At 39.4% G+C, this 23,530-nt stretch overlaps 1 protein-coding gene across 4 annotated transcripts in view; it reads right to left on the reverse strand.

Annotated features, from left to right (window-relative positions):
• LOC131425765 (uncharacterized protein DDB_G0283357) overlaps positions 1–23,530 on the reverse strand; it is a 505,552-nt gene that overhangs the window by 39,766 nt on the left and 442,256 nt on the right. The gene's annotated exons all lie outside the window — the stretch shown is intronic.

Below are 23,530 nucleotides of genomic sequence, written 5' to 3' on the forward strand. Positions count from 1 at the left end.
TCAGCAACGCTAGGTACGGCGGCTCCGAACGTAAGGAACGACTGGTTCGACGACGAATGTAAACAGCTTGGACTTGAACTTTGGTTCTGGGCCAGAGAAAAAAAAGGATTTGGATTCAGGACCAGAACCTGAAACTAGATCCTGAACTTTGACTCTTCACTTAAATTCTAGTCTCAGAACATGGACCTGGATTCCTGAGCGAATTCTGGGCCTGAATTTTGAACCTGGGTTCTAGACTTGGGCTCCTGACAGAAATTCGAAAATTTCCGTGACCTGAACTCTGAACATGTACATGGACTTTAGTTTTGGACATGAATTCCTATCCCAGACCTAGATTCTGCATCTGAATTCCTGAAGAAATATTGAATCGGGTTATTGTGGCTTCGTTGAACGTTGCGAGTATTTAAACGTATTTGGTAGCGAAGCGGCATCTTGTGGGAAATAGTGAAAATTTGTTACAACAGATTGCTGAATTTGCGTTTGCTCGCAGCTGTCCTACACTCATAACACCGTTGTCGGCAGAAATATGGTGATTATTTTTGTCTAACGTATCATTGGTTCAGAATTTGTTCTTTTCGGGTCAAGTTTTATTATAAATCGGGTACCGGTCGGGTTTGGGTTTGTTTACCCTATGAACTTCCATTTCAACGAAAAACTCATAAAATCTTAGCATATTTATCTTACGCCAATTTTTCAAACTAAAAGAAGCATACTAGTTTTCGACAAGAATATTGATTTCGTTCCACTCGAAATAACTGCGACTGCAAACGAACTAACGACCGGCAGTGCAATATCCGCGGAATGTTTCCTCCATCTATTGCCAAGTAACGAGAACTGGGTTTCTCTCTGGTCACAACGGTGGCAACGTGCAGAGAGCCGTACGGAAATCCGATTTCCCTACGATGGAATGCTGTTTTTTTTTCTTCCACTGCCGGTAACCGTCTGAAATAGGAGATACTTTTGCCAAACTCCCGCATTACTACTCCGTGAGCCCCTAGAACCCAACACACCCCCACAAACGTCCGTCCGGTGGTGGTGCCACGAGCCACGATTCTACGCTACCGGTGGCGCCGAGCCGTGTCCTACTTAGCATGTTCATTACGTAATTACTGCATCTTCTCGGAGTTTAGTTTTAATTATATTTCCCTGCATAATTTTACGACGCTATACAACCGAGCTTATCGGGCGTCTTATACATCTTCTTTTTTTCTTCGTCGTCTTCTTTTTCTTCTACTACTGCCTTCACGGATGAGAGGACGACTTGCTTCGCGTTGCGAAAAAAATAGAATACAATGTTGGTACCCTATTGGGTGACATGGCGCATTTTGCTGATGTGCTAAGTAAAATATTTGCATAAATATGGAGATGGCGACAGGCTGAAGTCGACCAACAACGCGGCCGTATGGCATGGCATCGTATTTTCTTACCGGTTTGCTTATTCTAGAACTCTCGACTTCGCAGAGCACGATTCGAAACGCCGGTTATTCAAATACACGACAAAGAGGATGTTGTGACTTTCGTGAATGAATCAGCTTTCCGAACAATTACATTAGAAGGATACTGTCAGCGAAGCATATTTTAAATGTGTCTTTGAATTTTTCTCGTGCAGCTCGTTATGAGGACAGTTGAATCTGAATTGATACAACACGCTTAAAATAGCATGTAAATTAGTCTACGAATGTAAACTTAAAATTGCGAAAAACATTTTTTTTGAACTTGATGGGCAGTAGAACGAATAATAAATTCAAAATTGGCATTCGACTGAAAAGGTTTGAGAAATATATCGTCCTAGTATACTGTCGCATTGACCTTTAGCGTTTCACGAAACCCACGAAGAAAAAACAAAGTCTGCGCTGGATAACGAGTCATACGGGATGTTATTTATCACATAACTATTTTCGCGGAAAATGTAGGTTCGAGTGAAGCGTGTCTGGTTGAGAAACAGTACCGACTTCGTTCAGCGTACTGCCTCCAGTGAAAGGGAATATTTAGGTAATATGCTTCTCATAGTGAGGAGTCAGGCAAAATTTGAATGCAGGGAAAACGCTTTAAATTCAAAAATCGATATCAGATTAAATCGGACGAGAAGACCTTTGACCTTGATGAAAAGGAAATTGGGTCTATAAAAAAAACCGAAGCATCGTAACCGCCTCTGTCATTCCTGGAAGAACAAAAATGACGCACTTTATCATTTTCGTCCCGGGTTGGCGGTTTAATGCATAGGGCGCTGGACACTTACAAGAATCATAGTACTAACCATGCAATGATCCTGTACGCTATGAGTCGGCTGCGAAGTCGGTTGAAACAGAATGGTCAAATTCCACTAAAGAAATGTCCAAGTCCAAGACATTGCTTACATTATTATTTTCAGAAGTCAACTGCTTCATGTCCAGAAAACCTTGTATGCATATTATGCTGTTAACTTTGTTTAGTTGGATTTCAGGTACTTACTTTACGTCGATGGACATTGCTTTATTTAGCAGAATATGAATCATATTCATTGGAGGTTGGATTTTTATAACGATCCAAGTCATTGCGGGAGAACTTTGATTGCAGTCCCGATCGATGCGATTTTTTAGCATGGGTTTTTAAGCAATATTAACACATGGATCAATAAGTCCCGAGACTAAAGCAGAGATGGCGCTCGTAGTAAACCAGTAACCACGTCTTTCTAGAGTACTAACCTTTGCTTGAAATGGATCAAAATTTTAAGTCGATCCGACCAGAAACAGCTGAGTTATTGAGGTTGGAGTAAAGTCGTTTTGTAGTTTGTTTAAAAAATGGAAGAAAACCGAGTTTCGTGTTTTGATAAAACATTGTTTTTTAATGGGTAAAAACACCGTGCAAGCGAAACAATGGATTGAAAAATGTTATCCGGACTCTTGTCCATCAAAAGCAACGATTTGTCGGTGGTTCGCCGAGTTTAAACGTGATCGTACCGACACAAATGACGCGGAACGCTCGGGTAGACCTGTGGAAGCCGTTACACCGGAAAATGTGAGTGAAGTGACAAAAATTATAATGAAAAATCGTAAAGTGAAGCTCCGCGAAATTGGTGAGATGACACAGATATCATATGGAAGTGCATTTACTATCCTTCATGAAAAATTAAGCATGAAAAAGGTTTTTTCCAAGTGGGTGTTGCGATTGCTTTCGATGAAACAAAAACAGCAACAAGTCGATGAAAAAAAATGGAAAAACGTTGGAACCATTGTATTACCCTAGAAGGTTGATTATGTTGATGAATAAAAAAAATTTGCAAAAAAATGTTGTTTCCATTGTTAGTTTCGTGACTTATTGATCCATGTGTTAATTCGTTCAATTTAACAATCGTTGCAATTGTCTTGATGAAACAGTGGTTTCTTCTTCGATATATGAAATTGTTTTTCCTTAATATTTGCATTCAAACAATCTAACAACGCTATTAATTGTTTTTCCTTTGGATTCCGCGGTAAAGTGATGGATCCATGTTTCATCTATCGTCACATATCGACGCAAAAATCTGATTTATTATTTGTAGGCATGGCCAAAAATTTCATCATCGACCTCGATTAAATTCAAAAGCTGTTTTCCGATGAAGCAGAGTTCGGATAACACTGTTGAAGCCATTACTGAGCTTGAGCAGTATTTTATTTCATCAAGAAGCGATGATACGGGAAAGTGGGGTGCCGTGCTTATTTGTAATTTAATTCAATTATAAAACGGAAACTAACTGGAATAATTTATCTTTATCCAACCTTCATATAAGTAATACTTCAAATTATTCTTTCAAATAATCCTAGCACTGTTTGAAACAAAGCTCGTCCATCAGAATAGAATCTGCTGCAGATGTCGGCCTTCAGGCCTCTTCCTAAGGCTGACTGACTGAGGAGAAGCTTAAAGGTCGTATATAGCGGATTGATCCTAAATTTTGACAGATTCTTCAATAAAAGCAACATTGAAACAAAAAGCGTAATGAAACCAAAACGTAAATGTACGCTGGTGAAAATCAAGGTAAATGCGCAAGCTAAGAAAATCTCACTAATGCTTCCGAAACTAAGCCTCAAATAATTAAGACTAACAAGCAAGGAGGGCAGTTTTTTTACGTTCCTCCGTAAAACAAAATAATGCATGTTGACTTTCTTTTTCGCGTATGAACGTTTTCCATTGGTGCATTTAATTTGTTTCACACTTTTTATCAAACTAGGCTAAACCTGGGATTAGTTGACCGATTTTTGTCTCCGCATTTAATTGGTAATAACTACTTCCCTAATATTTATTTAGAAAAAAAAAGCAAAACCGTTTATCAAAAAATCTAACCTGAAAGAGTACAGAAAGTAGTAGTACGGTCTCCCCTATTATGTAAATGTGTATCGATTATGTATAGTATAGATGTGTATCGGATATGTGGCTTTCATTTGACCAAAAATAAATCAAATCTCAGGGATCAGTTTCATTGAAAAAAAATCTCTCGAAAAAAAAAATGATCGAACCTGCCCCACTCTTCCCTAAATTAACATATGAAATTGTTTTGAATTCATTGTTTCGAAAATGGCAAAAGTAGCTTTACTAATTGAAATGTTATGAAATTTCACTCATAGTTATTTTGAGAGTTGGTACTTCGAAAACGTCATATGGATGTGATAACGATAGCGCCATCTGTATGTCAACAACTGGACTTATTGAGGGCAATGTATTGTTTTCTATATTACATTTTTTTTTCTATCACAGTTCACTACTGTAATTTACAAGACCCGAAAGTTGAATGATACAAACTGACATCGGTGTTAAGCTGGCTGAACATAAAGCACGGATTCCGAGAGACCTCTAAGGACTGTACTCGAAAAAAATGTAACACTTTGATTTGTGTATAATGTTTTTTTGAAGGGTAAAAATTGATAAAATTTTGGGAAAGTCTAGATGTCAAGTGGTTATTGAGATAGCTTCCAAGTAAGAAGTGCTTCAAAAACAAGAAAATATGTGCACGGTTGTAGAAAATCCAGACCAGTTCTACAGGTGGATCGTGAAACAATTGAAACAATAATCAGAATACGATGACCAAATCCTGCGCCAGGAATCTGTACCGCGAGTGTTTGACGAGAGGTCTAATAAAGTAGACGCCAAGCAGATCCTTGGTCGGGGAAGTTTTTTGTCGGCACTCCCATCTGGATGATCCGGAGGAGTATCGAAAGAAGAACGTCGAATAATTTCCAAGGAAACACTTGGTATGGCAGACGATCTGTGGGTGCGGAACATTCAGCGAGCCTTACAAAACTATCCGCACCTCCAATGGCCAACCATCCTCCGACCCTACGAAGGTGACACTTTGTTTTGGCAGAATCCGGCATCGATGTTTTACACGATACCGGTGATGGAGTGGTTCAAAGTAGAGATGGCCGAAATTCAGGTATTTTAAACCGGAAACCCAACGGGTATTGGTCTAAATAATTTAGTTTAGATGCGACTAGTGCATAAAAACATATATGTTATCGCGATAAAATATAAATTCTTGTATTTATCTGTGAAACAAAGTCAGTTTCAATGCATCCGCCATTTTTTTCGCTTTAGTTTCCTAGTGATATCCGGGAGAAGAAGCGGAGAGAAGAGCAATCAAATCTACTCAACAAGGTTCCTAAACACACAGACGCAAAGAGAATTTGAGGAAGATTCAAAATTTATACGCCTCAGGCCTTAAGTCCAAAACTCGAACATCTACTATAGCAGAGGTTGTTGGATAACCCTACTTTGCAAAAAATAACTAATACGTGCTTATTTATTCCCTGAGATTTCCAAAATTATTCGATTTAAAATGAGTTTTTTGTGATCATTTGTGTATGTTACATTTTTTTAAATACCCTATTTCCGCTGAGAGTGATTCAAGCAGAAGAAGACTTCTATATTTGTTCTACGAATTTTATATCTACGACTAAACCTAGACATATGTGGTTGTCGTGCAAAATATCTACTTCCGAAGGGCAAAAGAAAACTGAATATTATATGGATTTTGCAAAAAAATACTGATTTCAAACAGATTTTTTAGAGCTATCGCTACAAAAAATAAACTAAAATGTTTTTCATAATGACCATGGAAGCGATCCACAAATGGCAACCAAGAAACCACCTACCCTCCCACTCCACCTTCCGCTATTTTGCCCTGCTCTAGATGTAAACAAACCATGAAACACATTTTTTCTACGCGTAGGGGTAAATATATTGCGTAGAATTGCTACTGCAATTTGGTGACATAATCACTCATCGTATTGATATATGTTTACGATAAACTATCAACTCTGAAGAATGATTTGTGCAAAACTTTTTCGAACCTTCATTAGAAGGTTTCTTCTTAGAATGTTATTATTTTTTACTCACCTCAAGATTACAACTGCTTTTTATAGCTCTGTGACATAAGTAAGCTGTATGAAACACTTTTGAGTAGTTCTTCACCGGTAAACTTATTCTCTGATCTAAACATTTTATTATAAAACCTTTGAATAACTCACAGTTCTGGTTTTGAAAATTTTCCAAAAATCCACGATAAAAAGCTTGCTGGCCTGCTGTAGTATTGGTAATACCACTCTTTTATATTGACAGTGATGCCATACATAATTAGAAAACAAAAAACTTGCACTTAGTCGCACATTGATATAGTTAAAATTACGGATCAAAACTACTTTCGTACGCCACCATCTAAAATTTGAATATTTAAAAAAACGATAGCATTTCCCCTATTTCCATTTCAAACATTGCTTCCCCTCCAAGTTATCCCCAACCCTGTTGTCTTATTTACCGTCGCTATGGAATGCAAAAAAAAACAAACAATTCATGTATTGTAATCTTTTCAAAATGCCTCGTCCATCTAAGAATAGGAAAGCAGCGCTCATTCGCGAAAATCAAAAGAAAAATATATGGAATACGTTGAAAGAGTGTGTTTTGGGTAGTGAGTATGTGCGGAACTCATCAGTTCAAACAGTGGAAGAACTGCCAGATGTGCCGGTTCAAAACAATACCACGGAAATTAGAAACTGTACTGGATACAAAAATTTGGTATCAATAGGTAAATTTCTTAAATATTTTCGTCAATATATAAAATTATATCTTCAAATTTGCATGATAAATCTTTTCAGAGCAAATAGCCGATTTGTCATTAAGCCCTCTCGTCAAGTACCACTAGACTATTCTCTGTGTGAGGTTGCTTTCCTATCCGAAAACGATGATGTTGTCGACAAAATGGAGAATGTAGAATTTGTTGGTTTGTATTTTTTGAACATGGTAGCTAATTATTTTCAAAAATTAAAATTAATATAAAAAGCCATTGCAACCGAGTTTGTTCTGATTTCGGGTTACTATATTTAATTCATCAATGTAACAGCTTCTTTTTTACTTTGTAATGTAAGAAAAATGCCAAGAACCAAGCGAAGGCAAACAGTAAACTATCTTCTTTGGCACAATCATTATATTCTTTTGGTCGCATGATTGCAATTTGTTAACTCTGTTCTGCTAGGCGATTTGAATAGTTTCAATGTTTACATTTTGTTCTGGCAACTGTATTCCTTTCTGCACACAAATATTATTATTCCATTCCTCTCTACTCACAAATACTATTACTATATGCAGTAGTATTGTTTCACCAATACATTTACATTTATTTTCCTTGGTTTCTGCCCAAGGTCACCTTAAATTAAAGTCCCTATAGTCTCATAGTTTGCTGTGTAATTTCGTTTGTGTCCGACATTCGGTTCCAGAACTATAGGGGTACAGTTTATTTAATCGTTTAGTGCGCCTTCGCAAAATAAAAAAAAATCTTATGAACTTGACATAACTATTTGCAAATTGAAAAGGTTATGTTAGTTCATACCCAAAGAAAGTTTGTTTTATTCAATTGAAATTGAAAAAAATTCTTTACAGAATTTTCGCAACTATTTTGTATAGAATTACAACATAATTACAGTCGTACATATTTCATTTATTATATTTTCTATAGAAACGACCAAAACGATAGTGAACATTCTGCGCATTAGAAACGCGCGCTTACTGCGATCGTTCTACCAGATTTGCAGTAAATGTCATTCGGATACAGAGTCACAAGGTCACAAAAGCAAAGATAAACTCAAGATGGAATACTCTATGATTTTTCATATAACGGGTGATTTTTTAAGAGCTTGAGAACTTTTTTAAACAATAAAACGCATAAAATTTGCAAAATCTCATCGGTTCTTTATTTTAAACGTTAGATTGGTACATGACATTTACTTTTTGAAGATAATTTCATTTAAATGTTGACCGCGGCTGCGTCTTAGGTGGTCCATTCGGAAAGTCCAATTTTGGGCAACTTTTTCGAGCATTTCGGCCGGAATAGCCCGAATTTCTTCGGAAATGTTGTCTTCCAAAGCTGGAATAGTTACTGGCTTATTTCTGTAGACTTTAGACTTGACGTAGCCCCACAAAAAATAGTCTAAAGGCGTCAAATCGCATGATCTTGGTGGCCAACTTACCGGTCCATTTCTTGAGATGAATTGTTCTCCGAAGTTTTCCCTCAAAATGGCCATAGAATCGCGAGCTGTGTGGCATGTAGCGCCATCTTGTTGAAACCACATGTCAACCAAGTTCAGTTCTTCCATTTTTGGCAACAAAAAGTTTGTTAGCATCGAACGATAGCGATCGCCATTCACTGTAACGTTGCGTCCAACAGCATCTTTGAAAAAATACGGTCCAATGATTCCACCAGCGTACAAACCACACCAAACAGTGCATTTTTCGGGATGCATGGGCAGTTCTTGAACGGCTTCTGGTTGCTCTTCACTCCAAATGCGGCAATTTTGCTTATTTACGTAGCCATTCAACCAGAAATGAGCCTCATCGCTGAACAAAATTTGTCGATAAAAAAGCGGATTTTCCGAATGGACCACCTAAGACGCAGCCGCGGTCAACATTTAAATGAAATTATCTTCAAAAAGTAAATGTCATGTACCAATCTAACGTTTAAAATAAAGAACCGATGAGATTTTGCAAATGTTATGCGTTTTATTGTTTAAAAAAGTTCTCAAGCTCTTAAAAAATCACCCAATACCATTCAAATAGGACCCCTCGATGAAATCAGTTCACCGTCAGTTTCAGTACAATTCTTATTTAAAACAAAACAACAAGCGTCGAAACGCTACATGCGTCGTAACTATGACAATTTTTGTTCATGTAGAATTAATATCGAGTGGATTTTGAAACAGGAAACAAAAATCAATTAGAATTATTGCTAAGAATCTGTTCAATTTGCAATATTCTTATCTTACGAAGCATTAAAGTGTTACAACATATTTTGTGCGGTATGTTTACATATGTTTACTTCTTTCCAAACTTGTATTGTTGCTATGGAATTTTACCGTCATTTTCAAATGTTAATCGACGCTTATTTACGAAGGGTCAACAAAATTACACTATTACTAAGTTCACTGGTTCACGATTACTGGTCCGATATTTTTCGATGGATCGTATGGGACATTGTAATCTTGAGTTTATCTTTGACAAAAGGACTGTCAGTCCTAATGAATTATGACCTCTAATACATCAAAATCGTGTTCTGTATGAATCACTGATACTCTACTGTTGTTTCACACAATCTTGTAGAAATCTGTCTAATTTTGCAGGTTGACAGTTTGCCGGTAGTTGCGTAAAATTGGGCTGACTCAAGATCGAGTTTATTGTCGCACTCCGTTAAATTCCCGTTAACCGTAAGTTTCTCTAGAAGCTAATACCTTTTATGATTGCTCACAGACGAACCGAAAATGTTTTTCCACTACCAATTTCGCGGTAAATTAATAATTTTAATTAATTTATGTGCCCTCCATACACGAAGCCACTCTGAAACACCGGAGCAATTTGGGAGTCTTTGCGAGATAAGTAGGAAGGAACTCTGGAGCCAACTAAATAGGCTAGAACGAGCAAGCTAGCTCGTTGTAAACTAATAAAGCCCGAATTAGCGTTTACCACTCGGTGAGGCACTCTGCGTCGCTGCTGCCATGATTAAATGCTCGAAAATGTTTCTACGAGACGCTTTGATGCATTCCGCGGGAGTGGAAGCGAGTTAAGTGCAATTTGGTATCAGGTGAAAGATGATTTATTGCATTACGATGGTGGTATGATGGCCCCAGTTCCGACCTTAAGAAGCACTATTAATCACCTCCAATTAGGAGACTGGGAACCACTTTCATTCAACGGCTAATTATTTATTCATTTATTCTTCACTGGAGCGCGCCATAACGATGATTGATCCGGACGGATGATATCTCTATCGATGGTACTCCCAGAGAGAGAGAGAGAGATAGATGCTTTTTATTTCAACAATAACAATTGCTGCGATAGCTTTGAAGCCTCTCAACTTCAGCTCAACGCTCGACGGGAGCTTCATTTCCATACGTAGAATAAACAATCAAATTACTGTGAGAGACTCCGGAAGCTCTAGCCCGCTTCAAAGCACGAGGGCACGGTTCAGCTTTTTGTTGTGTTCCATTCGACTGGGGTTGGTCGTTGTCAGACAACCAGCGTCGTACTGTACGGTGAATTCCAGCGCAGCTGCTGATGTGAAAAAAAACCAACGTTTTCGAACAGAACGGACCACCTCTGGAATAACAGCGGAAAGCTGAAGCAGGAGCCTTTAAGCTCGGAGATCAATGGCGGATGAAAAAAAAACACCATCGAGCATACTTGGAACCGACCAAGTAGAAAATAAATGTTTTTCATTGATTTTTATACGCTTTCGTTATTGATATTCTAAGGAAACGACTCAAACGTAAAAAAAGAAACGAGAGAGTCGTTTGCTAGGGTAGTAGCACTTGCAGTCCGAAGCAACGAACATTTGCATGCTGACTTTGGAGTAATCTCGCACCGCACCGAACCGCACCATTTTGGTAAGCCAGGTAGGTAGGTAAGTCAGGACACAGGTGGGGTGAGGCACGAGTGATTCGATGGGCTTTTCGGCAGGCGAAACACTTACAACAAAATGAAATAAGATTCCTTCGTCTGTTATCGATTCGAATCAAATCATTCTCGTCATCGTCGTCGTGGTCCTACTTCTTTAGGTGAAACGCACCGGTACGAGTGCGTTGGAGAAGTCCTGCGGAAGGCTTCAGATTGGGTTTGCCAACAAAAAAAAAAGAAGAAAAAAACAGAAATGATGATCTGTTCAGGCGAGAGTGGAAATCTAGTAGTCGATTGTTGAACGATTGCAGAAAATGTGCGACGAAAAACGCCTGTACTGTTGGATCGTTTCAACAGTTTTATTGAAGGCGTTCTCTGATTTTTATTGGTTTGCTTGGCCTGCTTTAAGACTTTGTCTAGTTGAAAATTGCTTCATTTGCTAGTAAGAAAAAAAAAAAACGTTGAATGGTTGCCCTAAAAAAGGTTTCTCGCATAGATAAAACAGCATTCCATCGTAGGGAAATCGGATTTCCGTACGGCTCTCTGCACGTTGCCACCGTGTGACCAGAGAGAAACCCAGTTCTCGTTACTTGGCAATAGATGGAGGAAACATTCCGCGGATATTGCACTGCCGGTCGTTAGTTCGTTTGCAGTCGCAGTTATTTCGAGTGGAACGAAATCAATATTCTTGTCGAAAACTAGTATGCTTCTTTTAGTTTGAAAAATTGGCGTAAGATAAATATGCTAAGATTTTATGAGTTTTTCGTTGAAATGGAAGTTCATAGGGTAAACAAACCCAAACCCGACCGGTACCCGATTTATAATAAAACTTGACCCGAAAAGAACAAATTCTGAACCAATGATACGCTAGACAAAAATAATCACCATATTTCTGCCGACAACGGTGTTATGAGTGTAGGACAGCTGCGAGCAAACGCAAATTCAGCAATCTGTTGTAACAAATTTTCACTATTTCCCACAAGATGCCGCTTCGCTACCAAATACGTTTAAATACTCGCAACGCACAACGAAGCCACAATAACCCGATTCAATATTTCTTCAGGAATTCAGATGCAGAATCTAGGTCTGGGATAGGAATTCATGTCCAAAACTGAAGTCCATGTACATGTTCAGAGTTCAGGTCACGGAAATTTTCGAATTTCTGTCAGGAGCCCAAGTCTAGAACCCAGGTTCAAAATTCAGGCCCAGAATTCGCTCAGGAATCCAGGTCCATGTTCTGAGACTAGAAATTAAGTGAAGAGTCAAAGTTCAGGATCTAGTTTCAGGTTCTGGTCCTGAATCCAAATCCTTTTTTTTTCTCTGGCCCAGAACCAAAGTTCAAGTCCAAGCTGTTTACATTCGTCGTCGAACCAGTCGTTCCTTACGTTCGGAGCCGCCGTACCTAGCGTTGCTGATGCAGTGCTACCTATGGCAGAACGGATGTCTCTCCAGCCGTCTTCAAGAGTAGCTGCACCAAGCTGCTCTTCCGGTGGTAGTGCCACTGCCAACTGCTGCGCGTAATCTTGAGCTTCTCCAGCATCCCGGAGCCGCGCGATGTTAAACCACGACGTTCGGTTTCGACGTTTGGTAGCCACCCTCGAAAGTTTTGAGTGCAGGCATACAGCAACCAAGTAGTGGTCCGAATATATATTCGCACTGCTGTAGGTGCCGGATAAACTGACTCGATTGGTCAAAGCAACGATGGATAGAGTGATGTGCTACGTCCGAGTATCTGGAATGCTCTCGAGTCCCTTCGAATTTCGGAGAGGGCTACGTCAAGGTGATGGACTTTCTTGTATCTTGTTCAATATTGCCCTGGAAGGTGTGATTCGAAGAGCGAGGATCGACATGAGTGGCACGATCTTCCGAAATTCCGTACATCTTTTTGGTTTCGCTGACGATATTGATATTGTGACACGTAACCTTGAGAAGATGACGGAAACCTACATCGGACTGAAAGCTGAAGCTAGTCGTATCGGACTGGCCATAAATGCGTCAAAAACAACATACATGAGAGGAAGAGGCTCTAGAGAAGAAACACAACGTCTCCCACCACGGTGACGATATCGAGGTGGTTGACAAGTTCGTGGCTCACTGGTGACTGCCGATAATGACACCCGCAGAGAAATTCACTGACGTATTTTGGCAGGGAATCGTGCGTACTTTGGACTCAGAAAAACCCTTCGATCGAGAAAAGTACGCCACCGCACGAAATTGACCATCTACAAAACGCTCATTAGACCGGTTGTTCTCTATGGCCACGAGACGTGGACTATGTTAGCAGAGGACCAACGCGCCCTCAGTGTTTTCGAAAGAAAGGTACTGAGGACCATCTATGGCGGAGTGCAGATGGTAGACGGAACGTGGAGACGGCGTATGAATCACAAATTGCAACAGCTGCTAGGGGAACCACCCATCGTACGGACAGCTAAAATGGGCTGGGCATATCATAAGGATGTCGGACGATAGACCAGTGAAAATGATTCTTGAATCTAATCCGACTGGTACAAGAAGAAGAGGAGCGCAACGAGCAAGGTGGATCGATCAAGTGGAGAGTGATCTCAGAAGCATCGGTGCCTTGAGTGGCTGACGACGAGCAGCCATGGACCGAGTTATGTGGAGACGTATGCTTGATACAGCAAAGGACACCCCAGGCCTATAGCTGTTAGGTATGTAAGGTAAGTTTTGTACGGGCTGTGTTTGCTGGGCTCGTCAGACAAGCAAAGTCAAGGGCTCTTGTTACTTTTGTGTGTTAATTAAGCTACAGATTTGACGGATTTGACAATCAAGTGAAGTTTTTTTTTTCAATATAATTTTCCAATTTCTATCCACTTTTCCGCTCGTGATACTATTATCGACCCAGAATATAGAATTTGGCTAAGAATTTTGAAGAACTGGAAGTGTATGTATTGGATTTTTGACGATTTCGCTTCACTAGAACCTATGGCAGTTTTCTTATTTGATTCTGATCGTATATGACTGGTGATTGTATTACTTTACCAACCATGCGTCGCGAGCTCCAGTGTTCCTCAGGGAAGCCATCTGGGATCGTTCATATTTTTACTGTATTTGAAAGATTTGATTATTTTTCTTGGCAATGCATGAAACTTTCATTTGCCAGTTGGATTTTCATCAGATTTATCCTAGATTTCTGCCAGTCATAGTTAGTCAAGCATCTAAAAGTGTTGTTGGATTTAAAACTTTATTTCAAAGACCTCATACAAAATAATAACTTCAAAGCGTCTATGATGCTAGGACTCGACATTCACAATTTTATACCTCGGCTCTGCACAGAAGCCAGTACCTGTAGTCAGCGATGTCTGATCTACGGAAATCTCCGTAGATCTACGAATACGAAGATTTACCCCGTAGACAAAATCTACGGAAACTGGATTTTTTCTACAGATATCTACGGAAATTTGAATTTATCAACGGAAAACTACGCACGGAAAAGCCAGCGATCGCAAAACAACTAAAATATTAGTGGTTTTTCTGATTTTGATTGGTTAAAATTTGGTACAACTAATCGACTGTTGTTTTAACTAATCTGTCATTTTTGATTTATCGTGCTAGCAGCTTAGCAACGACACCCAACAAGTAATGAAACGTTTCAGTTGAGCAATGCCAAAAACCCTGAGCGAACGATGAAACGTTTCAATGAGATGTCACTCGTTCAATTGAGCAAAGACACAATCCCAGCAAAGTTACTTGTATGCATGAAAGCAAAAAAATATCTCAGTTGTTTCAACCAATTATTCAGTTATTTGAACTTAAAACGCCAATTGCAATAAATATTTTTTACTGTTAGCCTTTTCGGGTGGCAGCTAAGCGTTCACTGTTAGAATAACGAAATTTTACCTAATTGACTGCTTATATATTTATCACTAAACTCACAAAGGATATAGAAATGAACCAAAAGATTACAATTCTCAAAAGGGAACTCACCAGAAAAATGGTTACAGGGAGTTAGGAAATTTTTCCTTCACTTACAGAATGGCTCGCTGGTAAACCTAATGCTACAGATACACTTTCAAGAAAATACAAATAGTACCATTTTACTTTAGCAGCAAATTTTCAAGCGTTAAGCGGTTTTAATAACATTGACATGAACTGTCCTAGAATACATTACTCTCAGATGAAATTAAAACATTTATACTGTAGGAATATCTATTTAACACATAGAATACTTGTTTTACAATTATATTCTTCTGCATACGTTCACGTACATAAAACGACTACTACGTAACCAACATAAATGGCGTTCATTTATCATTGAAAATTTTCAATATGAAACGCTTCTGGTGAAATGAAGAGGTTTTTTGTTCTGCCTTTTGCTGTCTTCGTTCTCCGCCAAGTGACAGCATTTGAATACAACAATTTCGGTTACCTGAATGGTTATGTCAAAATCAACCGATATGTTAGTTAAATCAACAACATTTTAGTTGAAACAACCAGGGCGTGAAACAACAATTGCAATATTGTAATTTTGTGATCTGCGGGTTCTCCGTGCGGGAACTAGTTTCATCTGGCGAGCAAAAAAAAAAGCTTCCGAGACAAATTACAATCTACGGAAATGACACTACTACTATTTTATTCGAAATTCTTCAAAGAATGTTTCTATTTTTATAGAGGTTTCCTAATTTCTAATTTTTCTCGGTTTCTATTGTCAGATTATACAAGTCACAGAAATGATGTTTACGAGAGCTTAGAGTCTCTGGCTTCGTATGACAAATCCGTTATCGCAGTAATTGCTATTTCGAAGAAACAATATCAATCTTAAAACTGCTACTAGTCCCACATTAAAAGCAAGTTGCTTAAATATTCAGTTTCCAATTAGGGTGGTTTCGTGATCGCAATGAACTCAACAGAAATCGATGCATCGTGGGTGGGTTCACGCTTTAGCTGAGTAACAGAAAGTCTCTACCAATCTATTGGTGCGGTTATTATTGATTGGTGTGCTTGCACACGGGGTTACACTTGACAAGCTGCTATGCTAATGCGGTGCGGATATCGCCTCGGTGTCTGACAGCAGATGCAGCAAGTCTCAGTGCAAGTGTGGAAACAGCATGGATTAGGCACCTCGAGGTATGGCATGAAATACGTCTCGTCACGAACGCCCAGACCTGCCAAGTCAAGTGACAACTTGTCAATATTAATAATCAACTTCAAATGTCTAAAACGTGACACTTAAAGCCAATTAAATCCTTCTCAGCTCCTTAGTATGTGTTATTCGGCAACCTGTTTCACAAATAAGCTCCCAAAAACAAACCAAAAATCAAACCAAAACATCTGTTCAGCATCGCCAACGCAGTTTCAGTTTCAATCTCGCGTGTAGTCGAGCTTGTCTAAAATATCGAACACTGCTCGAGTTAAATAAACCGCCCCCAGCAGTGCGAAAAGAATAACAACTACACTCCAGACACTCGCCGAAATGAGGTGTTTTTGTGTGTGGTTTGCTGGTTTTCTTCTACTTTTGACCCGAGGGAAGACATGCGGGGTCAGCCCAGATTGTGGCACCGGATTCGTCTGATGCGTCGTTCGAACTGTGTTTCGGTCCAATTTGAAGCACCGGGGATGCACTTTCAGAGGAGCAACCGAAATCCCGGGGCGGAACCGGGCAACACACGAACGACGGCTCTAATCGAAACGTGCTTAGCGCGCTTCGGGGACGAGTTTCGTCTTCTCCGGGACGGGACGGACCGGAAACTGAGTAGAAAGATAAATAGTGACACATTAAATGAGTTACAGCAGTTTAATTTAGTTCTTGGTCGGGAAACTACACATTTGTCTTGGCACCCGCTAATGCCCCGGGTCAGACCGGACAGCTCCGGTCCGGTCCGGTTCGGTTCGGTACGGTTCGCTTTGGTGAACGGGGGAGGTGCGGAATGAAACGGCACTTGAATCAGAAAGAATGGAGCAATTTCAACTGAAACAAGTGTGGTGAGACGTTTTATGTGGGTCAGTTTCTAAACCGTTCGGTCCCGTTTCGGTGCACGGAGAGACGAATCGTTGCCGGAATGTGCGACAGTTTGTTCGGCGGTTTCTTTCTGTCAAACTTGGTGAAGTTTAATTTCCTGATAACGACAAGCTATCTTTTTTCGTAGGGTACCAAATGTTTCAATGTTGTAAAGTGCAATTTTTCCAGTTTGATTCCGGGCGAGTTAAATTGGTTAGTTTTGAGGATCGCATTTCCATGGTTCAATACTGTCAGCCTAAATAGTATAGTGCCAATTTCGATAGTCCCACAAAAAAAGGGCCTCACCTTAAAAACAGTTTCTCTTTGTTTACGTTTGCTTTCCCAAATTATCGGATTGATTTTATATTCGATGCCTTAGCGCAAATTCAGCAGCTGCAAGATTCATATGGGTGGTCTATAATGTAAATGAGACTGAAACAAACGTATCCCCAGCAATCCGTTTTAGTTTTATTTATTCGACCAGTTCTACTGTCAAATTTAAAACTGGTATACACTGCCGGTCTATTTTTTCTATATTTGAAACACAGATAAAACGCGACTGGGGCTGCCAGTTTATTTTGTTATAATTTCTAGATTTAAATTTTAAAACTGACATAAATTATGCGTCTAGAACTAGAACACTCCTGAATATGCCCTTACTCTTCACATAACTTTCAAGTTAAAACAACAAGTTTTCGATTTTTTTGTAAACTTTCAAGAAATTGCTGTAATAGTTCCCTAACAATCAAAAGAGAAAGTAAACAAAGAGAGGCTTTCATCAGCGATGCCAGATAGTAGTAGTGCCATTTCCGTAGATTGGATTTTTCTCGGAAGCGCTGACGGTGAAAAGCTTTTTTTTGCTCGCCAGACAAAACTTGTTTCCGTAGTTCTCCGTTGATAAAGTTTATTTTCCGTAGATTTCCGTAGAAAAAATAGATCTACGGAGATTTCCGTAGATCTGACATCGCTGGCTGTCATTTGCAGTTATGCCACGCTTAAAAATAGTTACTCAAAAATGAGTAAGATCTCACTCATCTACAGAAAAAGTGGAACAACTCTAATTTAGAGTAACTCCGAAGTTACTCAAATTTGAGTTCTTACACTGGAAAAGATATTTGGGTAAAATCTACTCATTTACTGAGTGATTTACTTTATTTGTACATGTATCAAAAATAGAGTAGCTATCACTCAAATTTTGAGTGAAATTTTATTTCACATATACCAAATTTGCAAAAAAATGCTGCTTTTCTGAGTGTATTATATTAAAATATTAAGTAATTGAACTCAATACTATATCAAGTGGTGGTCGCTTGGAGTAGTGTGTCAATCGCAAATTAACATACATGTCAGTTATGCTCAGGCACCAATCATGCACTTATTCCTCATAAATGACATTTGTGCATATTCGTTTCCATTCTAAAGCACAACACGGAGTTCATCATTCCGGTTTTTGTAGACACAACACCGTTTGTGTTAAGCGACTCATCATCGAAATACGCGATCTCACTAACAAAAAATACAACCTGTTGCTACAAATGGTTATTACAACTTTTAGACTGATCTTGCGAATAGTAACAAAAAAACGAGCTCTTGCGTTAAACTCAAATTTAGAATAAGAGTTACTCAATATCATTGACGTATTTTTGACGTTTCCATGTATCATTTGAAAATGAGTAACTAGTACTCAAACTCTGAGTAACTTTTTCTAAGCGTGTAGAGTGCTCGTCAGTGTCTGCACACATTCGATTTCAATTGAATTGAATGAAGTTTTACAGCACTGGTACCAATTATTACCATCTAATTAGTAGAGTCATAACGTTATTTGTCGGGTTGTTCGATTCCCAACCAACGAATTGTGGAAAAACTAAAAACAATATCTTCGTTTTGGATCCAGGAAGCATTAAAATAGGAAAATATATTCGTCAAATGTGAATTGGTCAGCATTTTCAGTCAAATGGCTTTCTTTGTTGTGAATTGCAAATTACATTACAAACATAAAAACGTGTTTAATCCACCTAGCAGTGAGATGATACCTTTTTTCATCAATCCGCATGTGTTTTTTGCATGAATATTCTTCGGTGTTTAAATTTTCATGACATTATTTTTATGACCGTCGTTTTAAACGACAATTTGAGATTTTACTCACTCATTACTCTGTAATGTCGAAACTGCGAATCGGATCGAATTTGAATCTAAAAGTGTGATAATCGATTAAACATGCCATGATATGTAAGTTCCACTTTAGAGTTTACGGTAATTTAAGGTACTTCCAGAGCCGGTATTCAGGAACCAGCATAACCCAAACCGATTCGTATGGCCATATGACGAATAAATTACAACAGTTTTGAGTCCAACTTTGAAGCTTTTCGGAATTGTCATCTTCTATATCGGTTTGAATTTTAAAAATTCATCATCATGTAATTCGAGAATCGGAAGTCATAATTGGATAAAATTATTTATTTTGTATGGGACTATAAGTTTATTTTAATTTGAATTTTTAGTTTTTGAAATTCGATCAGACTTTTTTTGAGAAAACGATTTTACTTTGAGAAACGATTTTGTACTGGAACCGGAATTCTAAAATCGGTATGGCCGAAGTCAGATAAATTCACCTGAGTAGCTGTATAGTTTACATTTGTTTCAAAATGTTTTAAAATCAGTGTAGACATCTTTGAGAAATCATAGCACGAATTAAATTTTTAGGTGCCTTCTGAATCGAAAACTGAATACCACTAAAACTGAAAAAAGTTTATTTGATTATCGACTACCCAAATTTGCTAACCCGATAAACCTGATTAGCTTATGTGAAATAAACATTTTTATAACCCTGTATCCCCTAAACCGGTAGTTGGATCTGACTGAAAAGCAAGTTGTTTTACAGAATCTTTGAGCTTTTCATTTAAATCCTAGATGATTCTTAGATTTCATTTGAATCTTAGATCGGTTCAGCCCTCTACGAGAAGAATGAGTTACACAATTTTGATTTCGTTTCATATATCATCCTGTAGTTCCGGAACCAGAGGTCGGAACCAAACATAATTCAGGAACTTTGTTTGGGAGCATACGACTTTTCATATGAATCTGAATTTGTAGAAAAGAAATTTTCCGAGAAAATTGAGTGAAATTATTTGTCACACACGCATTTGCTGATCTCGACGAACTGATTCGAATTGTATATGGATGTTATGTTCTTCCAGCATTTATTGCTTTAGTAGTTTAAAATAATATAATAAAAAAAAATTCTGCCATCATCTGGTTTATATATGTCATATTCGAACGATTATGTTGCCAAAAACGAGCCGTGCTAAAATCGGTCCGAGACTAAATGTCATGAAAAAGGATGCAGTCTTTCTGGTACTTAGAAACAATTGTATGTAACAGTATAAAAAATCGTGTTTTCACGTTACTCCCAAGCATTTCTTTGTCATACTGCGCTCAAAACTTCTACTACTGGAATAGGGGGAAAAGTCGCTTCCAGAAAAATTTCGATATCTCCGTTAAAAATGGACGGATTTTATCAATCTATGGCTTGTTGGATAGCTATTATCGTGCGGAATCTAGGTCTGAAAACATATTCTGTTTTCAAGGTCAATTGTGACAGATACTGACATAAAACTTCGTATAACTCAAAAAGTAAACATCCGATCTCAAAACCATTCAATAGCGTTTTGGGTGACGGGGAGACCTTTCATTTGCGACTAGTTTGATCAAAATCGGTCCAGCCATATCTGAGATCTCGACCTCTTAGTTGACAACACACATACAGACACACACACAAGGGTGCGAAAATTTGACATTTTTTTAAACTGTCGCCAAACATAAGATAGTCACTGCCAACGATACGAGCAGCTGCTACGTTCAACAGTAGCCAACACGCAATGACACGAGAGCTTGGCGCAATCATGAGAGCCACGACACACGACAGCAACATTGAGAGCAGTTAATTTTGTCGCACTCTCTCACAGCAGTCAAAGCCACAGCGCTCGCGTTGTGGTAGTGTACATACATACTGGATAAGTAGCTGCTTTGTTCATTTTCGGTCACGGGTTTCGAGAATGTCACGAGTTCAAAATGTCATGACATTTTCATAACGGGACTGTCACCGATCTATGGTGATAAATTGAATGCGAACGGTGGTGTTTTCATTACCGGTTCAATTTTAGTTTTGAAAAAATTCAATCACAAAGCTAGTTGTGTCAAAACTATTACAACTCTTTACTTAAATTTCATACACGAAGTATCAGGAGCGCAGCTTTTGCCTTTCTTGTATGACGCAAAGGCAAGAAATCTCACAGCAGAGACAATAAATTTTGCGCTCCTATTACTTCTAGAATTCTGGTTCATGCTAAACGGGGTTTAATTTTTTGATCGAAAAAGTGCCTTGAAGTAAATCAACCAACTGTAAATAAAACAAAATCACCCGAATTGCCAGAACGAACCCACCATCCACCTGGAAGTCAAAGCATTTACTTTGCTTTTCTCACTGAACCGTTTCCTTCCAACGGGAGTGCAGAGAAACAGAACACGTAAGGATACAGCAAAAAACCGTCTGCATTGGGAAGCAAGACTTTCTTGTGCATGTCCCCCTACACCCCATGAGAATCGACATAATACGAATTTCAAAGTTGGGCCTTGTTGGCGACTGTCTCTCGAAAGTTGTTGAATTTGGAAGGAGCTACTGTGTATTGTGGCTAGCCATTCTCAGATAGAAAAGAGTAGAACAGCTATCGATGAGAGCAAACGGCGACATTCACGAGAGAAAATGTCATGAGACCTATGACATTTTTTATCTGCCATAGTCACGGCGAAGTACAATGGGTGACTGCTGTCATTTGTGCGGTTTGATAGCCTCCTGTTTCGTGTCATTTTCCAGTACCGTTCGCAACCCTGCACACACACACACACACACACACACACACACACACGCGGACATTTGCTCAATTCGTCGAGCTGAATCGAATGGTATTTGTCATTCGGCCCTCTGGGCCTCGGAAAAATTTTCTAAAGTTTGAGCGAATTCTATACCTATTTTTTATATTTATAAAAAAAGGTAAAAGATTGAAAGTGCTTCGATGTAAGCTAGGGAAGGAACTCAAAATTTCCTAGCACAAAGTGTCAGACTTTTCGAGCAACCAAAACCACACATCCCACTTTCATTTCGCATTGCTGAGCCGACTCTCTTATTTTATAACACCAGCCGTAAGCGTTTGGATCCCCGTTGGTTTGCTTGACACTGTAAGCCGAACTAGTCGGGAGAGTGCTAAAAACTGCTGAATTTTACTTGTCACGGATTAAGGAGGAGTAGGAGCCCCGTTTTGCTGCACACTGCCATCATGCACATTCATGCAGAGAGACTGCTGTCGCCTGGAGACAGGCAACCAATATCGCCACTGTGCATATCAAGTAGCTGGTAGTAGTTTCATCTTGACGTGCACTTGTCCTCTGGATTCGTGTCTGAGGTCCGTAACTGGTGCCGGATTGTCAGAAAGCTTCCGGACTACGAACTGATGGGTGCATTTACGGGTGCTACACTGTCGAGCCACTGCGAGAATGCACCGTCTGCTACAGCAGCAGTAGCAGCTCAGCTCGATCCTGGCAGCTTTATGATGCACAAGTGCGACAAGGCAAATCGCCACGTCAGAGCCCGAAGAAGAAGAAGAAGTAGGGGAAGCGACATTTGAATTGAACGCTTCTGACGAGAATAACGCGAATTTTCAACAAGTATCCAACCAATGGAACCATGCAGCAGCAGAAACGTGCCCTTTTGAGGGCTCGGCAATTTCTTGAATTGGACAAACGACGCGAAGTGAATTCATCGGGTGGTGTCATAGATGCTTTCTACTTTTTTTTGTTGTTTTTGTTGTTGTGGGAATCAGTGGTGCTCGAGCTCCACTTCAGCTCTCTATTTGCTTGGAAACCTAAAACCTACCACAAACGTGACCCCGACCATGGACCCTGGACCGATTCCGTACATCCAACCGAGTCCGGCTGAGCCCACAACAAACGGACAGAGCAGAGCATATATCTCCCCAAGCCAATCATAAAATATGGCTTTTGTGGGGGGGAAAACCGAACAGAACATGCGGCACGAGAAATGCGCAGCTTTTGCACACGAGGAGCGGTGCAAAGAAAAAAAAATGAAGTAAAATAAAAAAAAATCAACCCGCGAGGTAAAAAATGTGCCGGGCGCGCGCGGTTCTGACTTGTGAGCGTGCTGCCGGACGAAGTCGGGTTTTCGACAGTATTTTCATTCTGATTAAATTCAACGATAATAGTGTTATTTATAATTATGGCTTTTGATGCGGATTTACGCAACAAGCCAGCTGTCCTTGGGTTCTCGTGAAGGTAAAGTTGGCAAGCTAAAGACCACAACCGGGTCGTCCACAATGGAACGCAATGGAAGGAACGATTTGTCACCAACCGTGCCGCTACCTAGATTCGTCGGCTAGAGACGAAACACCGGTAGCAGTACGACCATACGTTCGGTACGCAATCATCGCAGTCAAGGAGAGGAGCGCAGGATAGACAGCGAAACCCACCACGACACGGCTGCAATCTCCGACAGACATCTTAATAGCACTGCAGCATCCGTAGAAGCTGTTTCGATCAGAATTTTTTTTTCTGCATCCATGTTGGCAGTATTCGTATTTATTTGTCGAGAGTTATTTTTAATGGAATGGTAGTTCT

The sequence above is a fragment of the Malaya genurostris genome, chromosome 1 (genome assembly GCF_030247185.1).
Source record: "Malaya genurostris strain Urasoe2022 chromosome 1, Malgen_1.1, whole genome shotgun sequence".
NCBI classification, from domain to species: Eukaryota; Metazoa; Arthropoda; class Insecta; order Diptera; family Culicidae; genus Malaya; species Malaya genurostris.